This window comes from Pseudoliparis swirei, chromosome 24 (genome assembly GCF_029220125.1).
Source record: "Pseudoliparis swirei isolate HS2019 ecotype Mariana Trench chromosome 24, NWPU_hadal_v1, whole genome shotgun sequence".
Taxonomy (NCBI): Eukaryota; Metazoa; Chordata; class Actinopteri; order Perciformes; family Liparidae; genus Pseudoliparis; species Pseudoliparis swirei.
The window spans coordinates 1738689-1760118 of NC_079411.1; the positions used below are offsets into that span (position 1 = coordinate 1738689).

Here is a 21430-nt window from a genome sequence, read left to right on the forward strand (position 1 = left end):
TTCTCTGGCGATCTGCTGCTTGATCCGCTCCATGGCGGCGGAGAACTTCTGGTCCCCGAAGATCTCGACAGCCTCGCGTCCGTTAGCTGAGGAAGGAGAGTTCAGAAGCCTTTCATAACCTTGAATAACCTCCAGAGATCCTTGTTACCTTTGAGCCTTTCTAAAACTCAAAGCTTCAGTTGATCAAGAGCTGATATTTGATGAGCAACATACGGTTATTAGATTTAATTGCTGAATCTCTCCATCAGAATCTGCCCCAAACAGCATCCGTTAAAATAGGCAACAAACTAAAGATCAAGGAGTCTCTTCGGGGTGAACATGAGTTGTACGCCTGCAGATCAAGTTAACTCTAGGAAACTAACAAATGAGTCCACGAGTCAAACTAAAATAAAGTACATTTCATTACAATAACTTGAGTCCAGGTCCGACTCAAAGACCAGAACCGGAACGAGACAAAGAGATGAGACTTCCTCCTCACAGCCGGAGCTCCACATATCAAACCAACCACCGATAATTATATTGTGACATGTCTGAGGGTCTTTTCCTCAATGCCCCTTTAGAAATAAAAAAGGGTAGATGATGATAATGATGACGACATGTCTTTGAAAAGTATGCTAACTCTGGGTGGCCTGAGAGATCAACACACTGCCACTTAGAAAACACATGCAAAAGACAAAACACAGGCAAGCTAAGATTAAACTTAGTAATTTGACAACACATGTCCAGCATTTAGAAAACATGCATAAATACAGAAAACAGAAGTGTTTCAAGGACAATGGTGCTGAGCACGGTTTGAACATGTTTGTTGCTGCTAGTTTGAGACTCGTGAAGTTATTGAAGTGACGTCCGGCGTATACCATCTGTTTATGTTGGGAACTGACTTTTGCTGCTGCTTTACTCTGCAGTAAAGTGACCGCTGCACGCAACTCATAGGACTTTGCAGAGCGAAAAGCAGAATTCAATCATATGACCTCATCTTCAAAATTGAAAAAGTTACGTTAACTGTAGCTTGCATAATAACCATATAAGCAATAACTTTATGGTGGTGATAGTAGTACGAGGTATGTTCATTTCAGGTAGGTAATAGTGGTCTGTTTGGGGATTTTCAAGGAAAGAAGTCTCATGGGAATGCTTGGCTTACTGTAGACTATACATCTGTATTTTTTTTGTCTAATAATGCCTACATGAATATGATGGGCTACAGGCTGTCTGTCCACACTGTTAAACCGGATAGTACAGTTTAAAATCTGTCAAATCTCCTCAGAAATAATTAGAATGACTGATATAATTCAGCTTTTCCGCTCTGCAAGGTCCTGCGAGGTGCATGCAGCTCACTTTCCGGTGAGTAGAGCAGTAGCATATTGTAGGTCCACAACGTAAACAGATGATACAATACCCGATTTCAATAACTTCATGAGTCACAAACCATAGCAACAGCAAGCCTGTCCAAGCTGTGTTCATCATGATTTAGTGTCCTCTTGAAACACTTTTTCTTAATTTGCAGCGCTTTTCACCGTGTTGTGTCGCTCTGAATTTGCAGCGCTTTCTAAATGCTGCACATGTGCTGTCAATTTGATGAAGTTGTTTTCTTAATTTGCTTGTGTTTTGTCGATTAGCATGTTTTATTAAGTTGCAGTGCCCTGACCTCTCAGGGCCACCGTACAACTCAAAGGAAGGTCAAGGAAAAGCTCCTCAGTTTTTTTATGGCCAGTGGAAGAACTGTCTTAAAAAGTGCTTTGCTCAGATCATTAAAGTACTTGAGAAATCATATCAATATTAATCACAATGTAAGGTTTTGCAATAGTGGTTCAAATGGACTAATATCTTTTATATATGCTGCAGTGGATACTTAGTGATGGACTTTGGGTGTTTCCCCGTCAATGTTGTTCCAATCCTTATTGAGCTGAAAATATAAAGAAAGTTTCGTGTAATTAGCTATTATCAGTGTTGAAAAGGGTAATGTGAAAATGAATCGAAAAAACTGCCACCACATATTTCAGTGCATGCAGAAAGTATTCAGACTTTTTCACTTTTTTCCCATTTTGTTATGTTGCAACCTTTATGATAGAATCATTTGAATTAATTTTTACCTCATCAATCTACACTAAATACCCTGTAATAAAAAAGAAAACTGAATTATCACATTGACATACGATTCAGACCCTTTACTTGGTACTTAGTTAATGCACCTTTGCAGTTAAAGCCTCGTCTCTTCGATAAAACGCGATGTTTACACACCTGGATTTGGGGATGTTCTGCCATTCTTTTCTGCAGATCCTCACATCGCTCTGTCAGGTTGATGGGGACCGTTGGTAAACAGACATTTTCAGATCACTAAAAACAAATCACAAACCTATAAGTGACCATGGAAGGTGAACTCAGTTTTAAGAATCATATCACCAGCATCACCAAGGTGCCTTTTTCCAACTCAGAAACATTTACAAAAATTAGAGGCTTTATTTCCCAGTCTGACTTAGAGTAACTCATGCATGCATTTGTTTTGAGCAGGCTTCTTAAATGAACACAAGACATTTTTACAGTATGTATGTGTGTATTGTTTCTGTTTAAATGCACATGTTTTCTGTTTTATATTGTTTTTTGTAAGAACAAATCCTATCTCTCTCTATGTCTTGCCTGTTTGCTTACCTGTCCCTGAGTGGAATTATGTGCCCCACCATCCAGTGGTATCTTGTCACTCCTGGTTCTTCAGCCTTCTCATGATCTTGCAGGCCATGCACTGCTCAGGGTCCAGTGCTGTGTGCAGTACGGTTCGAAAAAGTGAAGAATACTGTCAATTATATCCATGTCACCCACCCTAAACCACATTCAAGTATGTGTTTCTGGTTGTGAGACAGAATCATGCCAACAAGCTAACGTTACCTGAAGCTAGTTTATTTAACTAGCTAACCAAACTCTTTGTAACAGTCCGTTTATCCACCTATAGCATTATTTAATCCATTATGAACTGTATTGAACACACTAATTAACTGATTTTAATGTAATAACATTACTTTAAACATGTAAAATGATTAATTTGTTTCCATATGTCTAAATGAAATATGTTTAAACTATGCTAAATAGAAAATTACATTAGGTTGTTTCAGAAAGTAACAGTGAAATGTTTTCTTACCTGATATCTTCAATAATTTTGCAGGATATCAATTCACGAACTTGCTGGTCACCACATCCCGTATGATCCTTCCTCTGTGTCCCAGTCTTTCTTTCTCCGCTGACATCCCACAAGTTAAAATCGCAGGCATATGTAAAATACTTCAGGTAATAATGCAGGTAGGTCAACAGCAGACACTAGTAGACCTGCCGAGTAGCGCCTGCCCGCTGCGGCTTCCCGCTCGAACAGACGTATTTCAAATCCAGCGGACATTTCTCATTGGCCAGTTCTCTGAGTGACAGGCAGATTATCCAATCATGTTCAAAGCAACGTGGGAGACAGCCAATAGCAATGGTTTTAGCGCGGTAACATAACTAATATAGAAAAAGATGACTTGTTTTGAAAGAAACTAAAGAAATGTCTGTATTTAGTTGTATTTATAGGCTGGTATATTCAATTAACTCTTTCCATTGCAGTGTATGAATACAAATGAAATACTATATGGTAAAGTTGTAATAATACCTATAGGTTAACACAAACACACATAGACACATGGTAGGCTATATATATATATATATTTCCACACTTAGTATGTTTTAAGGCCGGCTGAGAGGCGACGGTTGGTCATTCAATTCCTTTGTAGTATACTTACTAGTCTACAGTCAACAGAACTCCAACACATTGATCCATATGAAGCGTTTCTCTACATTGAGTCTACTCAGAAGTGGTAGATTATTATTTGTGTTATTACTATTATTTCCCCGGTTAGCCTCAACACAAGAACACACAAGTAGAGGCCCAGTGTTTAGTGGTTCTTTAATTAAAGAAAATGAAGCACCCAAATATTTAAAAAGTTTTAGTGCCATTCCCTGCACACAACCCAAATGAGGACTGATGACGCAATTGAGATGGAACAATCAACAATAATCACTGCATATATTGCTTATCGCTGGATTGATATCATGGTGACATTCTATTTACATTCAGATGGCCCATAGTATGACCCTCTTGCATTTTAACAAATCCCTGACCTTTCCTTTAGAACCACCAAAATGCCAACTGTGCAAACATGACAATGTCATTTCCCCTAACTGTGTTGCAGTGTTATGCGGCAGGTTGGTTTAGGAGTTCAGCCTTGCCCACAGCAACACTCATTTGCCAACATGGCCATTATCCCATACAAGTTGCAACATGTTTTCAAACTTTTAACCGCATGTAGCAAGTCAATCCATTGCGAAGCCATTTCCCCCTCTTCTTGTCTTTATTCTTCTGCATAGCTCAAATCCAGCAGATCCAAGGTGTTGGCCAAAGTAGTTAGGCCATTAGCCATCCTTTATATGGGACAATGTACATTTTAATTGTTCAACTGCTCACTGTAGACAGTGAATGTCTTTAAAGTATGTTAGTTGTCTATGGAAGCAAGGTAGATTCAACAGTAATTGTGCAGTTTGATAATGCACTACAGCATCATCTCCAGGCTAAATTGGTTGAGTATAACCCGGGATCTCTGCCAATTTGTGTCAAAGCGATGAAAAGGCTGATTTAACCCCGCAAATACCATACATTTTGAGGCACATTCAAGACTACTTGAGCTCATGTCCAGGCTGAAAAGGTTGAATTAAAGGCAGCCAACAACGCTGTTTCTCGGATAAAGAAACTGCTGTCCTCAATTCCCTGCTAAATGCAGTCTTTGGCTGAATTACGATGCCCAAGACAGCATGCACTGCAGCAGCACAAGGCCTACTTTCTTAGGGCTAAACTCCCCCTCTTTCACCGTTGTGTGGATGCCCAAGACGGCATGCACTATAGCAGCACTGGGCCTCAATCACATGGGCAAAGGTTACTGTCTTTTGCCAGCTAAAGGACGCCCAAAGTAGCAAGCAACTATGGCAGAATCGGGCCTCCGTCGTTAGGGCAAACCCAGTTAATTTAACCGGCCTGGAAGTGTCCATGTGGGCATAAATCTCTATAATACAGGCCAAACTCACCCTCTATTTTTTACTTGCACAACTTGGAATGTGGAAATCAAATGTTTTTAATAGCATTGTCATTTTCAATATTTTGAACAGTAAAGGCCTATTCCAGTTCAATGTAACACAATTAATATCACAGATATGCAACTGACTCCCTCCGGATGCGTCATAGGCTCCGGATCAGTGGCTAGATGTATACCAGCCATGCACCCATATTCATTCAATTTGGATCCTTCCATAAAGCAGCTCATTTGGCCCGGATCAATTACTTTACATACACATATATTTAATATGCATCAATGGGGAAAAAGAAATGCAATCGGAAATAATATCAAAACAGTTTATTAAAAGGACATCAAATTATTTCTTGTACATGTATGAATCATATTTATTGATAATTAGTTCGAGACAATATATACACATACATATAGAGTAAAAACTATAGCTCACATTAGAACACAAGAGCTACAACTAATACAACCATAAATACCGACCACCTAACCCAAATACCACAATTCTCCCAGAGAATAGGCTCTAGTGGCCTCAAGTGAATGGTGGAACTTCCAACTGAGAACTGGTGTGTGTGTATATATATATATTAGGGCTGTCAGCGTTAACGCGTTAATCTATGCGATTAATTTGGCCGCCTTAACGCACTAAAATATTTTAACGCAATTAGCGCACTTTTGTTTTTTTTTGAATATACTTTATCAATCCACAAGGGGAAATTAGTTCTCTGCATTTAACCCATCCTTAGTTATTAAGGAGCAGTGGGCTGCAGTGATGCGCCCGGGAAGCAACTGGGGGTTCAGTGCCTTGCTCAAGGACACTTCGACTTGCTTCCGGTGTTCGTTGAAGTTGTTACACTCCTCTGAGTGTCAAACCGCGGCAGTACGGTTTGACACTGTTTCCGTTTTTTAAACCATTATTTCTCCGCAAAAATAAGGAGCAGAAATCAGTTTAACTCGTGGATGAATCGGTCGGGTTTCCTCCTGCTCCTCCTTCCTCCCGTCTCTCCCTCTGATACACAGAGGAACGGAGGGGCGACGTGTCGGGTGACGGGCGCGGAAAGAACTCGTCACATGAAACCTTCAACGTGATTGGTCAATCCGTTTGTCTGTCAACACTTTCAATTGCGATTAAAAGTTTGTAATTAATCGCAATTTCACAATGTGCGATTAATTAGTTAATTTTTTTTAATCGATTGACAGCCCTAATATATATATATAAATATATATTATATAAATATATATTTTTAATTCTGTTCAGTGTGGGGGATGTCGACAGTAGCACGCCTCCTGGAGCTACCCCGGTTTGCTGCCAGGTTGAACCACCTAATGGCATGCTTTAGAATCTGTTCATCAGTGGATGCATGTGTGGCATGATTCTTTCTGACGGCATCTGTAATCACACAAGCAGATACAAAATCTCATGAATCCTCAGTGCAACATAGAGCAGAAATGCAGTCTAAAATCTAGTAGCTGTCTGGCACTTAAGGTGTGCTATGCTATATTTAGAGCCAATATATCATATAACTATTATGTAAAGATATAGTCGAGTAACATTTACCCAAGTAGAGAATAAAGTTGCAATTCAAACATTTTATTTAGCAGTTAAAAAAAGATCTGGGAAAGATGGTTATTCGTAAGTTTGAACACTAATCAAGACCTCTGGGTGAATCCAAATTGTTTTCATTAAATATGAGTTACTTACGCAGGAGCAAAGTCTTAGATGTCATTTGACTGAATAATTTTTTCTCCATTCATTCGAGGATGTTCCACGTTTGGCATCATGTCGTCCGATCGTTGCCAGGGAGGAAATCGAAAATGGATCGAAAAAGTACGATTCATATTTGATACTTTTCTATCTCTTTCTAGCCAATGCTTGAAAAAACATTTCCATCAAACATGGTATTGTCTAGTGTAAATTACATACAATAGATTTTAATCAGCTTTGCGTGAGATTCTTAAAACAAAAAAACTCACCACTCATTAGAATGTTGACGGGATCTTTGAGCCGTTGCTCAAAAAGTTCCACTTCCTCCATTGTGGTACACGGAAACGGAACCGGGTCTCTCACCTCTGTAATTGTCTCCAGCATGCCTAGGATTTGAACTGGAACAGCTATATAAAAAACCATTAGAAAAACAGTTAAAAAATGTAACGATTAAGAGATTCTACATAAAATATGGAAATATCAAGTTTTATACAATTTCATTAATGCAATCATAATAATCATATTCACTTGGATTCAATGTGACAGTGTGTATTGCATGTCTTGTATCCAATTAACAATTGTTTACATTTAAAAAAATTAAATGATTAAAAGGTTCAATTTGAATCCCATAGCCGTTTGAGGTGTTGCTCACCACAGCAGGCAATGGTGTCTGAACCACACCACGCCCCTCGCCAGGTGGGCGTGTCCCCTGGCGTGTTCGCTGTCCTGCTGGTGATGGAGTACATGGAATAGTTAGGAGGAGGCACGATTGGAGGGACAACTGTCCCGCTAGTGGTTGGACCCCTGTTTTGTGGGAATTTTCATTTTCACTGTCTCCATCCGAGTCTCCATAGAAATGGCTAGAAAGAGATAGAAAAACTAATTGGTCATACTATAAAAATGAATCACAGACGCTTTATTTTATTAAGGTAAAAGTGTTCTAAAGAATAAAATGTATACACATTTACTCACACCGCATTGGCTTCCTCTTTTTAGGATTTGCCTCCTCTTCTGACTGGAGATCTGATGTGTCGCAAGACATATATTTCCACCAAGTAATTATCTAAAAATTAAGTCACATAAACACAATGAAAAAGTACAGAATTATAAACAGAACAATGTGCTTAAAATGTTGTTTCCCCCAACATATATAACAAAGTGATTTTTTATATCCGCTTAAACGCCAATTAATACAATATTAATATAATACCGATGATCCAATTACTCTGACGTCACGGTCTGCCAGTCTGTTCCAGGTTCTTCAGCGCCTCTGACAGCCTTGTCCACCCTTTCGTCCCTCGATAATTAACGGTAGCAGTAGTGCCACAAAGCTGGTATAGCTTTGTGGCACTACTGCTACCGTTTTGTTAGTCAAGAATTCTATGAAGTGGAACATCCTGAATTACAGAGGAAAGAAACAAACAGTGTCACTTGTCACAGAAATATAACCTTCTGTTCCAAGAACTTTGAAAAAAATAATATTTTGCAACTATTAAAGTTCTTTATAACCAGGAGTATGAAAATTTGTGTTTGAAAACACGAGGTATACCGTAAAAAAAAGAGATTAAACGGCAATAATAGGCGTGTTATACACATTGAAGAGAAGAAACTTTACTTAACAGTCAAAGTTGTATTCAGTTTCCCATCAATCACAGTGATGTAGTCAAAACATTTTGACGGACCCTCCGTCTAATGGTGGAGCTGGAGACAGGCCCATTCTTTCTGTTCATTTTATCTAAAACAAACCAAAATACAAACAATGTTTGAAATGCATCTTTTCTTTCAGGAAATATACAATATCTATTTGTTCTCAATTGTATTAATTTGTAGTGCTTATATAGCATGTCAAGTCATTTTTATAAAAACACTGTTACAGATGCGTGGTGTGGAGGACCCAAACGCAGCAGGAGTTTCACGAAAAACTGAGTTTATTCTCAGGACAGGAACACGGACAACACCACACGGGAACGAAAAAAGACGATCTGACACCAGACAAACAGAAGGACACAGATTAAATACACAGGGGAACGAGACACAGGTGGAAACAATCAGGAAAGAAACAGACAAGCACAGGGAGGGAAGAGCAGGAAACAGGAAACGACACAGGGACTTCAACATAAAACAGGAAACACACAGATCCTAACAAACACTACGCTATTAAGATAGTATTTTAATGAATTAATACAAATCTGGTCATTATAAAGTTAAACAGGTTATACGGTTCCTCTCAAATGTGTCTTTAAGTTGCTGTGAAAACATTTCCTTCCAAAGAATGTGTGCTTACCTGAATTGTAGAGATGGCGATCAACAGTGTTGTCACTTCTGTACAACTGTGAGGATGACATTGCAAATTCTAAGTTACGTGTTGAGAACTCAATACATGCAGAATTAAATTAAAACAGGTTGCTGGCGCTCGCGCTGTTATTAGCTCGCGAGCTAGCGCCGTTATTAGCTCGCCGGCTAGCGGTTAGCTCGCTCAGCTTCCATCGCGCACCCTTGGGTTGGAGCTTAAGTAACCTAACCACTGACAATTCAGCGCTAGCTGCAGAAGATAGCTCCATGAGAACCACACATGGTAGTTAGCTGGACCAGCCCTGGCAGAGGGGACACGTGCAGTAGCAACATCAGCTTATACACCATCACCAACTGTGTGTGATTAAATACGATTTTTTCTTTTAAAACCGGGATGTTACGGTAATAACTTATTTACGTTGAAGTCTAACAATACCTCAAACTTCACAAAGCAATGTTAGCGGCAGCCAAAAGAAGAGGGAACTCTTAAGAAAACGAGCCATAATTCGACAGTCGCAACACAATTCAACACTTACCTAACTCGTACTTCTGGCGCAAAGAGCTGCAGTTTTGAAAATACCAGTTTGAAAAGTCGAAGGGCAACAACGTGGAGCATCCACCGCAGTCACAACGCTGTCTGATGGTGCGCGAATCCGGTGGCATGACCAAACCGAGTGCGACAGGAGGGCGGAAAGGATCAACTGCTATCTGGGATGCTTCACACTCCGCTCGTGGTGGTCATTGCCATTGTGACGGTCTTATTTCTAGTTGACACTAAATCCTATATGGCAAGTTTCTGCTGCACTGCTCTCTTGAGGTTGAAACTTTCAAGCATGTTACATGCATTTAGCTGGCGCTTTTATCCAAAAGCGACTTACAGTTAGAAGTTAGATGTCTCGCTCCGGGACACCGACACTGGACAAATACTCACGGTCGCCCTATAATGCTCCTATAAAGAACAAGTATCAAAACCTATTATTTCTTCTACTTTGTACTCTTAAAAAAATGCAATATGTTTAATGTAATGACAAAAGTTTGCTACATTTAGATTCAGATTTACAGAGTTTGAATGTAAAAGTACACATTAATATAAATATAATATGATCTACCTTAAAATTACAAAGAAAATCGTTAAATTGTTAGTATGGACATAAACCTTCATATAAGGAGCTCCACATTTAATTACAGGTAATAATTGTTGTTTTACATGAATTTGTATGTCATTTAAGAAAACGTCAAAAGACTGTATTAATAATACAGTCATTTTTCTTTACAAAAATGGGAAAAACATGTTATTTTGTATTATGAGCATAAAACTTAAATTAACAGTTGGGTTGTTAATTTAAAGATAATGTCTGTAATTTCACAGAGTTTTGTATGTAATTCAAAAAAAAAGAAAAATACTGTAAATATTTAGAGTTATTTTTCGTAAAATTAGGATCTTTTTTTACAGTGTAGGTATGTGTGTATGTGTATGTACATGTGTGCGTGTGTGTAGGTATGTGTGTATGTACATGTGTGCGTGTGTGTAGGTGTGTGTATGTGTGTGTATGTGTATGTACATGTGTGTGTATGTGTGTGTGTATGTGTGTGTGTGTAGGTATGTGTGTATGTGTATGTACATGTGTGCGTGTGTGTAGGTGTGTGTATGTGTATGTACATGTGTGCGTGTGTGTGTCTGTGTGTAGAACGTGTGTATAAAACTTTCCGCCTGTCATTTAAATTCATACTAAATAAATAAATAATAACTTTGTGTTCTGCACTCAAAGCCTTCTGTCCACTGCGTCCCCAGATTATCGCCATAGCGATGGACGTCTTCACGGACGTGGACATCTTCAGAGAGGTCATCACCGCGACCTTGAGGGGCGTGGTGGTCTACCTCCTGCTGGACGACTCCCAGTTCCAGAGCTTCCTCACCATGTCGCAGAGGGTGGGCGTCAACATCCAGGACCTCAAGGTGAGGGGAGGTGTTTCTGCCAGGGAATTGCCCACAATGCAAAGCGCCGTCAGCTTAAAGATCCAACACTTGCATTCTCTCTAATGGCCAGCAGGGGGACGAAAACTAGTCCGATTCTATAGAAGTCTTAGAAATTATTTTTTACTAATATCTATGAATTACCCCCATGAATCAGATAATACTGGCAACAGATATATATATATATATATACAGTATATATAAATATATATATATATATAAATATATATTTATATATATATATATTTTTATAAATATATATATTAAAATCTACAGGCGATAAAGAGACATTGTAATAGAAGCAAAATCTCAAAATGTATCAGTGAAAAACTTGAAAAAGCCGTGTTTTAAAGGTACCCTGTGGATAATAATAATGCATTTAATTTATCAGTAGCTTTTCAAGATACTCAAAGACACTTAAATCAAAAAAAGTCAAACATCCTAAAAGCTCTCCAATAAAAATAGCGAAAATTCCAATAAAAACAATCAATAAAATCAATAAGAACAAAGTTCTGACGAGGTTCCCCGTGCTGTTCCTCGGCCTTCATCTGCAGACATCGGCAACAAGTGGATGTTACCGATGTTAGATCTAGATGTACATGAGACACAGTGAACGGGTGAGTTGTGTTACGTCACCCTTTAAAACACAACACAGCCATTTAAGGGAGGATGTTAAGGTGTAGGCTGCGGGTCACTTCCTGTCTGGTCAGCGAGATGCACGGAGACGGAGAAGTACCGCACGCAAAACACCAACCAGCCCTCCTCCTCCTGCTCCTGTCAGTACACGGGTACCCCATAGTGCTCCTGCAGGAGGAAGCTGGCCTGGCGTGACCTTTTCCTTCATTGGCAGGAGCGTCTAGGTGGATTAAATCTGACATTTGCTCCACACATAAACACGCTCGTCGGTTGCCGGCGTTTTCACAGCCTTTTAATTATCGCGAGACGGTTTGCGGCCCCGCCGCGAGGAAAGATCAGTCAGCGGCGGCGCCGGCTCTTCCTGTTCGACCGCTATCAAAACAACGGGTGAGTCAGATGAGCGCACCACGAGATCCAATTGCTTCGCCGGTAGCCACGGAAAAGAAATTGGGTTCAGAACAAAACATGCGCTCTGCCTCGGGGGGGAACTGACGCACAGGTCGGGTCTTGTCACAGGGTGTGTGTGTGTGTGTGTGTGTGTGTGTGTGTGTGTGTGGATCTGCGTTGACTCATGTTTTTTATTCAAATTTCTAAACCTACCCAGTGGGTGAGTGAACTCGGCCTATAACTTTTGAACGCTTCATCTGAAACATTCTCGTCGCAGCGGGAAGGAACTTTGTGAAAACTGTTTCCTCAGGAAAGTGAACTAGCGATGTCAACGCTGCCCCCATGTGGCCAAAAGCTGTTGTGCAGCTGCCGTTAAAACATAAAAGTACTCATTTGAAAAACACACGCACACGAAAAACTAAACTTGTTTATTTTTTCTGTTTCTCTCCTTGTGAATCCTTTTCGGTCGGTTTTCTCTCCGCCAGAACTTCCGCGTGCGGACGGTTCATGGGCAGCAGTACCAGTGTCGGTCCGGCGTGAAGTTTCAAGGAGATTTGGAGCAACAGTTTCTTCTGGTGGACTGCCGAACAGTGTTGTACGGAACATACAGGTGAGTCGGTCCGACCTTTACCCCTTTACACAAACAGTGTGTAAGTAGTTCAGAGAAATGGTGGCGCAGCAATTCTGTTAAGGAATCCTACAAAGCCTTGCATTGTTGCCCTGCTGTTGTTCTTCTGTGTCAATGTCTCCCGCAATCCCTCCAACAACGTTGCCGCAGTCCTAATGTACCCCAGGTGTTTCGTGCAATGAAATCGCAGCATATTTGGTAACGGCCTCGCCGAGCCTTTTCTTCTGGTTGCGTTCGGGACCTCTCTGGCCAATTGATCAGCTATTGCATGAAAGAATACGATGGATTTCCCGACTGACGAGCAATTGGGAGTGTTGACCACAAATCCACAGATCGATGCGCTATTGCTCTCGGACCCGGTTTGCATCTTGCATTAACGTGCATCTTGTCCTGTGAATGCAATCTAGAAGATTCTGGACCAAGCGTAGAAATCCGTGACCGTATTGTGAAGAGAAACCAATAACCTTTCAGTTATTAAAGGTTCTGTAACTGCATCTTCCCGCTAGTTGTTATTAGTAACATGTCGAATCTGACGCCTTGATTTTCCCTTTCAGCTACACCTGGTCGTTTGAGAAGATCAACCTGAGCATGGCCCTGGTGATCACCGGCCAGCTGGTCGGCTCGTACGACGAGGAGTTCCGCGAACTGTACGCTCGCTCCATGGTTCCCACCGCTCTGTCCAGCGAGAAGCCGTCCGTCCAATACCTGAGAGACATCATGGCCCTGCACAGCCCCAGCATACACAAGGTCCACATGCGATCCAAAGTAGCGGCATGAGGCGCCCACGGCGACAGGTTGGACGCGCCGCGGGGATGACCAGGGCCTGGCGTGCAGGATCGGCTGAACCAGTCCACTGCTTCGGCGCGGGGAATCTGATGCGGGACACAGTTACGCGCGAACTGCAGAAGTTACACTCCCTGACTCGGCCGAGGCGGGGCGAATAACGTCGCGGCTCCTTAAGCTCCAGAGAAGGCGGGACCAAACCCGAGGGGCTGGCGACACTGCTACCGAACCGGTTGTCTCATCAGCACCTCAGGCACCAGACTCGCTACGGAGCGGACCAGAATCTGATCCCGTTCAACTCTGAGACGTCCCTCAACAGGTGGAAGATGGACGCGTACTTTAACAGGCGGCGTGCCCCTCGACGCGTCGTGCGACACGCTGGCGTCGGTGATATCTCCGTACGGCAGTCACACGGGCTTAAACGAGCACCAGGCGCAGCCGGTTCACAACCGGCCGCATGGCATGAAGTCAGGTTGGATGAAATGAGGCAGAAGAGGCTCAGTCTGCAGGACTGGCAACCTCAAGCAGTGCCAAGAGTCCTTGAGGTCTGTGTATCAGCCTCTGGAAAGACCTCAACAGAATTGGGTTCTGGACACGAGGCAGAGTGCGGCGGAATTCGACCCGAATGCGCAAAACGGGTACGGCCCGGAGCCGTCCGACCCCAAGGCGGCGAGCCAACAAAGGAGGTCGACCAAAGACAGCATCCGCTCACCGACGACCAGCGCTCCGCCTCCCACTACGACGTCGCGTCGGCTCCAGATCGCAGGAAAACGCAGACGTACGACTGGCACCAGCCTCTCACCAGGACCACCTCCGCCGCTGATTTCGACATGACGCTGAACGATCCGTCGCTCAAGCTCTCTCACCTGCAGCCCGGCGGCCTCCAACACCCGAGGGCGCTGGAGTCCTTGACTGAGATCCCGGAAGAGAAAGGAGAGGGCTCGCGCGTCAACAGCTCCGACTCGGCCGCGTTCAGGGACGAAGGCGAGGAGGTTCGCAGAGACGGGAATGCCGTCCTCTCCAAGGAGGACTCTGTTGAATCCGCCATCCCTGCAGACTCGCAGTGCACGGATGAAGTCAGGGGAAGCCTGGGCTCTGTCGGCACGGCGCCAACGGTTCGGACTCGGCTGCTCCACAGGAAAGAAAGAAGTCCAACGAGCTGCCGACTGTCCCAAAGATCTTAAACCCTTCTGCAGGATCTCAGCTCTCACTGCAGGCTAAGAGTAGTCAGGCGGAAAAAATTAAAGCACAGCGCCAGGAGCCGCCGCTCCTAAGGAAGAGTTCCTTGAGGAAGAAAGTGGCGTCGTTGCTTTTACAGGACGAGAAGAAAGTGCACAAGAAGGACGAGAAGTCTTCCCCCCAGAGGAAAGACGAGAAGTCTTCCCCCCAGACGAAGGACGAGAAGTCTTCCCCCCAGACGAAGGACGAGACGTCTTCCCCCCAAACGAAGGACGAGAAGTCTTCCCTCCAGAGGAAGGCCTCGGTGAGATCGCAAAGCTCCTCGACGTCGAACCAAGTTTGCAGAGCGGACCGTTTGGAGGCGCCCGAAGCAGAGCAGCCAGCCAAGAGAGGTCCGTCGCCCACCGGCTCCAGGTCGCAGGCATCCCCCGGCGGCCCGGCGGAGACGTCGAGGTCTCCGTTCACAAGATCGTCCTCTCAGCGTTCCAGCAAAAAAAAGATGAGCGACGCGGCGGCGGCGGCGGCGGCGGCGGCAGAGCAAGGCGAGGCGGCGGCGGCGGCGGCGGCAAAGCAAGGCGAGGCAGCGTTCGTCTACCGCACCCGGAAGACCAAAGTCTACAGCCGATTTGAGTACCTGCTCAGCACCGAAGTTACGGGGGCGAGCGCGTCGGCCTCGGAAAGAGACGGACGCTCCTCCCTGAACCGGAACGACTCTGCGCATCAGGCGCAAAGCGGCGCCGACAACAAACTGGGACGGTTCATGCAGCGAGTTGGAAATCTAATGGGCAAGAAGTGAAGCCCCGCCCGACGAGAAGGCGGCAAAGCCGAGTGCGTCGGTTAAGGATTTTATTGTGGCTCCTGCACAGAGACAGACATCGATTCATTTATTCCTTTAAACGCTTCGGATGAAGCCCATCCCCAAATTTCATACACTAACATTTATTAAACATGAACCAAAAAACTACCAAAAACAAACAATGTATCTCTGATACAGTATAACTAGACAGATATATATATATATATATATATACAGTATATGTATAAATGTGTACACTACCGTTCAAAAGTTTGGGGTCATCCAGACAATTTCGTGTCTTCCATGAAAACTCACTTTTATTTATCAAATGAATTGAAAATTGAATAGAAAATATAGTCAAGACATTGACAAGGTTAGAAATAATGATTAATATTTGAAGTATTCATTTTGTTCTTCAAACTTCAAGCTCAAAGGAAGGCCAGTTGTATAGCTTATATCACCAGCATAACTGTTTTCAGCTGTGCTAACATAATTGCACAAGGGTTTTCTAATCAGATATTAGTCTTCTAAGGCGATTAGCAAACACAATGTACCATCAGAACACTGGAGTGATAGTTGATGGAAATGGGCCTCTATACACCTCTGGAGATATTTCATTAGAAACCAGACGTTTCCACCTAGAATAGTCATTTACCACATTAACAATGTATAGAGGGTATTTATGATTAATGTTATCTTTATTGAAAAAACAGTGCTTTTCTTATAAATAAATAAAGACATTTCTAAGTGACCCCAAACTTTTGAACGGTAGTGTATATATATATATATGTATAAATCTATTATATATATATTGAATTAGATATATAACGAACTATTGTTATATACAAAATATATTTAATTAATATATATAACATATATATATTTAATTAATTAATGATATATATATATGTATAATTATATAAACATATATATATACGGATATATATATAATTATATATATACATATGTTTTATATATATATATTTTAAATCTATCTCTTATAGGAAAAATGATCTTCGGGAGCTTTGAGAGCGGTGTTGAGAGAAATATGGAAGTATTGAAATCATTGTTGTCTTTGGTCTTTTCATGTAATTAGACTCATTTTTGAAATATAGGTTTCTCAATCGCGTTGTGCATTTTCTCATCTTTTGACGATGTTGACGTGTCCAATTTGGATGGAAATCGAGATGTTTTGACGTACAATATGTCAGCAAAGGGTTTGACCTTCAATGAGGTCTTAGTTGTGATGTGACTCATGGTGTGACCTGGTGCACAAGGGGGATTACCTGCATGGACTGGAAGTTACCACAAGCGGTGAGTCAACACAATATTGAAGTTTCAAGGTCAAGAATAAAACAAGTTTATCTCACCTGTCAGGATAAATAATTGTGTTGGGTCATATGTTGTCCCCGTTATATTTTTGATGAACATATGAAATGTAATTTTTAACAGTCAAATGGACTCTAATCGTTATAAATAAATGTGTTGCCTTGTCTAAGGAACTAAACTGGTGGAGACGTTCTTATGTAAATAAACACACACAGCACAAGTGCTTTTCATTTTATTCCTTGTGTCCTTTTCTTTTGTGAAGAGATGGAAAGTTTACAGCTGAAAAACGCTTGAATATAATAAGATGTAACCAGCGGCCCCAAGAGGAAGTAATTATCATTAAACACCAGAAAGTAAAAACACAAGACAATTTCTGAATGTAATAGTAACAACAGCTGCATCAGTATTATTCTTATTATATATATATTATATATAGTTATATAATATATATATAGTATATTATATATAAATATAAATAATATAATATATATATACATAGAAAAATTAATAAAACATATATATTAGGGCTGTCAGCGTTAACGGGTTAATCTATGCGATTAATTTGGCCGCGTTAACTTCACAAAATATTTTAACGCACTAACGTGCAACTTTGTTTTACTTCCGGTGTTCGTTGAAGTTTTTACACTCAAACCGAATGTCAAGCCGCGGCAGTACGGTTTAACAACTGTTTCCGTTTTTGAAACAATTATTTCTCCGCGAAAATAAGGAGCATAAATCAGTTTAAACTCGTGGATGAATCAGTCGGGTTTCCTCCTGCTCCTCCTTCCTCCCGTCTCCCCCTCTGATACACAGAGGAACGGAGGGGCGATGTGTCGGGTGACGCGGTGCGGAAAGAACTCGTCACACGAAGCCTTCACCGTGATTGGTCAATCCGTTTGTCTGTCAACATTTTGGGAAAAGAACAACCAATGAACACTCAGTAAATCACAAAGGACCTCCCACCTCACGGGTGAGGCTCATTTAGCAGCCTGTCAGTCAGAGAGCAGAGAACACGGCACCAGGACAATGAGCCTCATTGAATAGAGCTGAGATTGTTCTGGAATGTTTGATGTAGAACACGTGGGTATGTGTCACATGCAAACGCCTTTACAGTTTTTTCATTTGCTAAACGACAGCGGGCACAACTGGAGTCACATGTGCAAAACTCTAACCACAGTCTGCACTACCAACAGTCACCTGAGCTAAACACTTCACATCACCTGCAAAACTCATTCCAAGCAACACAACTCTTAACACATGGCTCAAAACACGCTCAGTGCAGCCAAACAACATGCACAACCCTCACTGAGGTAACACACACTGAGGTAACACACTGAGGTAACACACACTGTCACTCAGAACACACTGAGGTAACACACTGAGGTAACACACACTGAGGTAACACACTGAGGTAACACACACTGAGGTAACACACACTGAGATAACACACACTGTCACTCAGAACACACGGAGAGTAAAAACACGAGCATCAAACACCAATACAGAAAATACTAACTTTTCATCTTCACAGTTTGAACAATTTCAGTGACTTCAAACAAAGTAATATTTTCTTCAAAGAAAAGAGTGACATTCTTTCACATGATTTATGAATTTTTTTAGAACATAACAATTCTTTAAGGTAAATTAAATATAGCAGTTTGCTTCAATAGTCTGTAGTAATTTACGGAATTACAGTAATGAGAAAAAAAAGGTAGAAACTAAAAGTACATACTGTAATTCGAACAAATAATTGAGGGGCTAATCCTCTCTCTAGCATCAGGCCACATGTTGTCATCAACATCACATCTCATGTCTCTCTTGCCACCTGGGGAAGAACCTTCTGGAGGGCCTGATCCACCTGGCAGTCCTCTGGACTCGTGTCCTCACATCCGGCACGATGGCTTCCAAAAGAGACATTTGGTCATGTGGGTGGTGACCAACAGTGTTGGGCAAGTTACTGAAAATTAGTAATTAGTTATAGTTACTAGTTACTTCTTTTAAAAGTAATGTAATTACTTTACTAGTTACTGTATATCAAAAGTAATTAGTTACTCGGGAAAGTAACTTTTAAGTTACTTTTATGTCTGCTTTTTTAATGTAATGAACAGTACTGAACAGTCAAACACAATAAACATATGTTGTTGACCTATTTATTGCAATCAACAGGGCAACAGGCCTTCAAATCAAGCAGTCGTACAAAAGTCCCTTTTAATACTTAACTTAATACAAAATAACTGTCTCAGTCATTTAACAGTTTTTTTTTTTACCACATTAGGCCCAATGAAATAAAAGTGATTGGCCTACAGTATAGTGGAGAAAACAAAGGTGCCTTGAGGTGCTGCATATAATTGAGGGGGGGGGGGTGCTCACCTGTGTGCCGGATGTGTCGGCGTGTACGTGCTGATCTGGAGTCAGTTTGGTAGGATTTGGGTTTCAATAAATTATTTCATTTAAAATATGGATTTTTATTTAAAGATATTCATGTAATTTGGATGCAAAATAGGTCTACTCGAACCAGCGGACAAAAATTCAACCAGCGCAACACTTCAAAAGTAGCCCAATTCGCCCGGGAAAACCGCGGACCTGGCAACTTACTGGAGAGTGGCTGTCAATCACAGTGTGGCACCCGCGATGCTGAGTCGCAGGGCGTGCCTGTGATTGGCGGAGTAGCAGGGAGGCGTGCCTGTGATTGGCGGAGTGAAGGGGGAGGCGGGGTTAACCTCCCGGAAAAGCAAGGAAGTTAAGGGTGGTTGACGGGAACCGTTGTTGTTGACGTTGGAGCTGCTGAGCCGAGAGGAGCAGCTGTCTGTGTGGTGGAGGCCCAATAAAGGGAGGAATAATACCGTCGTCCCGTCTCCGTGTCATCAGTCCATAACGTAAGGAAGCGTTCCATCATTGCTCCGCCCAAGGTCCTGCGATGTCGGATCAGAAGCAGCTGTAAAGTAGCCTAGCTTGTCTTCTTGTCTGCAAGTGTTCATCTTTTCACAAAAGAGAGTAACGCGAATATGATCTGAACTCATTTAAATTTCAGTAACTGTAACTGCGTTAGTTGATTTAAAAAAATACTTCGTTACACGCTCGTTACCGCTAAAAGTAGTGGAATTACAGGAACGCGTTACTTCCAACACTGGTGACCAAACACTTTTGTTGCAGCCTCAACCCTCAACCTGCCTCTTTCAATGAGAGACCATGGTTCACGACATGCTCTAGAAGTGGAGCCCTTATTCCATCTGGAATAACAGCTCTTTGTCTTCCTCCACGCATCCGCCTTCTCCCTCCACGAACCCGTCTTCCTTGTTCCATTTCCAAAATGAGTCTTTCTGAGTTCTACCTATATACAGGACTGTCTCAGAAAATTAGAATATAGTGATAAAGTTCTTTATTTTCTGTAATGCAATTAAAAAATATTAATATTAAAAGAATAAAAGGCTTGCAATATTTCAGTTGATTTGTAATGAATCCAGAATGCATGACATTTTTGTTTTTTTTAATTGCATTACAGAAAATAAAGAACTTTATCACCAATATTCTAATTTTCTGAGATAAGTCCTAATATACTGTAATATATATATATATATATATATATATATATATATATATATATATATATATATATGTGTGTGTGTGTGGGTGTGTGTGTTCACTAACAAGTCTAAAACAAAACACCTGCTTAGCCTTTCAGCTGAAATTGCAATCAGCAGTGTTTGAAAGGCACCAGGCTGAACTCTATTCCGTTTGAATGTGGTTCACAGTTTGGACAGCAGTGTGTTAGCATTTGAACAAAGTGCTGTAAATCCACAGTGTTGTGCAGGTTGTGGTTAAAGTCATGGGATAAGTGTTAGAGTTTTGAAAACTGTGTTCAAGCAATGAAAAACAAACTAGAGTTTGGTCCACATGAACTGCTGCTGTGCAGACTGTAGTTAGAGTTTTGCACATGTGACTCCAGTTGTGCCTGCTGTCGTTTAGCAAATGAAAAAAACTGTAAAAGGTGAATTTAATTTTGTTTGTAAAATGTATAAAATGAGTCCAGCCTCCAGAGGGTGAACGTGACATATGTGAATGTCAGTCAGTTATCAAGGCCACTGGTTCTGCTGCTGTTCAATGTTAAAGATGACAGGACCAATGGGGTCTCAATATACTTCTTTTTTTTTTACTAATCTGATGTTTCACTGAAGAAACAATTTATCATCCACGATATTAAATACCTCGCTGGCACTGTATGTATAGGAGCCTCTTTGAAAACACATGGTCCCGAAAACTTGTTTTTCCAAAAAAATTTTGAGCCGGCCATAAAAGACCAAAACCGGGGGAAAAAAAGAGGAGACTTCCTCCTCCGGCCAGCTCCCTTCCCGGGTTTTTCCCCTTGCCTTGGTCCCTTGGAAGGGCCCCGCCCCTTTTGGGCCCGTCCCCGGGGGCCGCTTTGCGCTCGGGCCATTTTTGGTTGCCGTCGGAGTGAGGCGGTCCGGGCGGGGGTCGAACCGGCCTCGGGACCCCCCCGGGGGGGGGAAAAAAGGCCCTGAAGTTGGGGGGTTCCCCCGGGTGGTGGGTTGAGAGGGGGGGGGAGAAAGGAAGTAAACAGAAAAAATAGTAAGGGGTTACCACAATTTTGGAAAAAAAGAAAAGAGGG

General features: G+C 41.9%; 2 long non-coding RNA genes and 1 pseudogene across 2 annotated transcripts; 1 reads left to right on the forward strand and 2 right to left on the reverse strand.

Moving 5' to 3' along the window:
• Positions 1 to 2298: 2298 nt before the first annotated feature.
• On the reverse strand, positions 2299 to 3168 carry LOC130189583 (uncharacterized). Its single transcript, XR_008830833.1, has 3 exons — positions 3131 to 3168; positions 2647 to 2754; positions 2299 to 2334 (listed from the first exon to the last, which is right to left on the reverse strand). It is a non-coding gene; the product is annotated as an uncharacterized LOC130189583 (long non-coding RNA).
• Positions 3169 to 8473: 5305 nt separating this feature from the next.
• Positions 8474 to 9759, reverse strand: LOC130189580 (uncharacterized). The gene is made up of 3 exons (XR_008830830.1): positions 9627 to 9759; positions 9083 to 9128; positions 8474 to 8533 (listed from the first exon to the last, which is right to left on the reverse strand). It is a non-coding gene; the product is annotated as an uncharacterized LOC130189580 (long non-coding RNA).
• A 44-nt stretch (positions 9760 to 9803) lies between these two features.
• On the forward strand, positions 9804 to 15660 carry LOC130189737 (uncharacterized; annotated as a pseudogene).
• The last annotated feature ends 5770 nt before the right edge of the window (positions 15661 to 21430 follow it).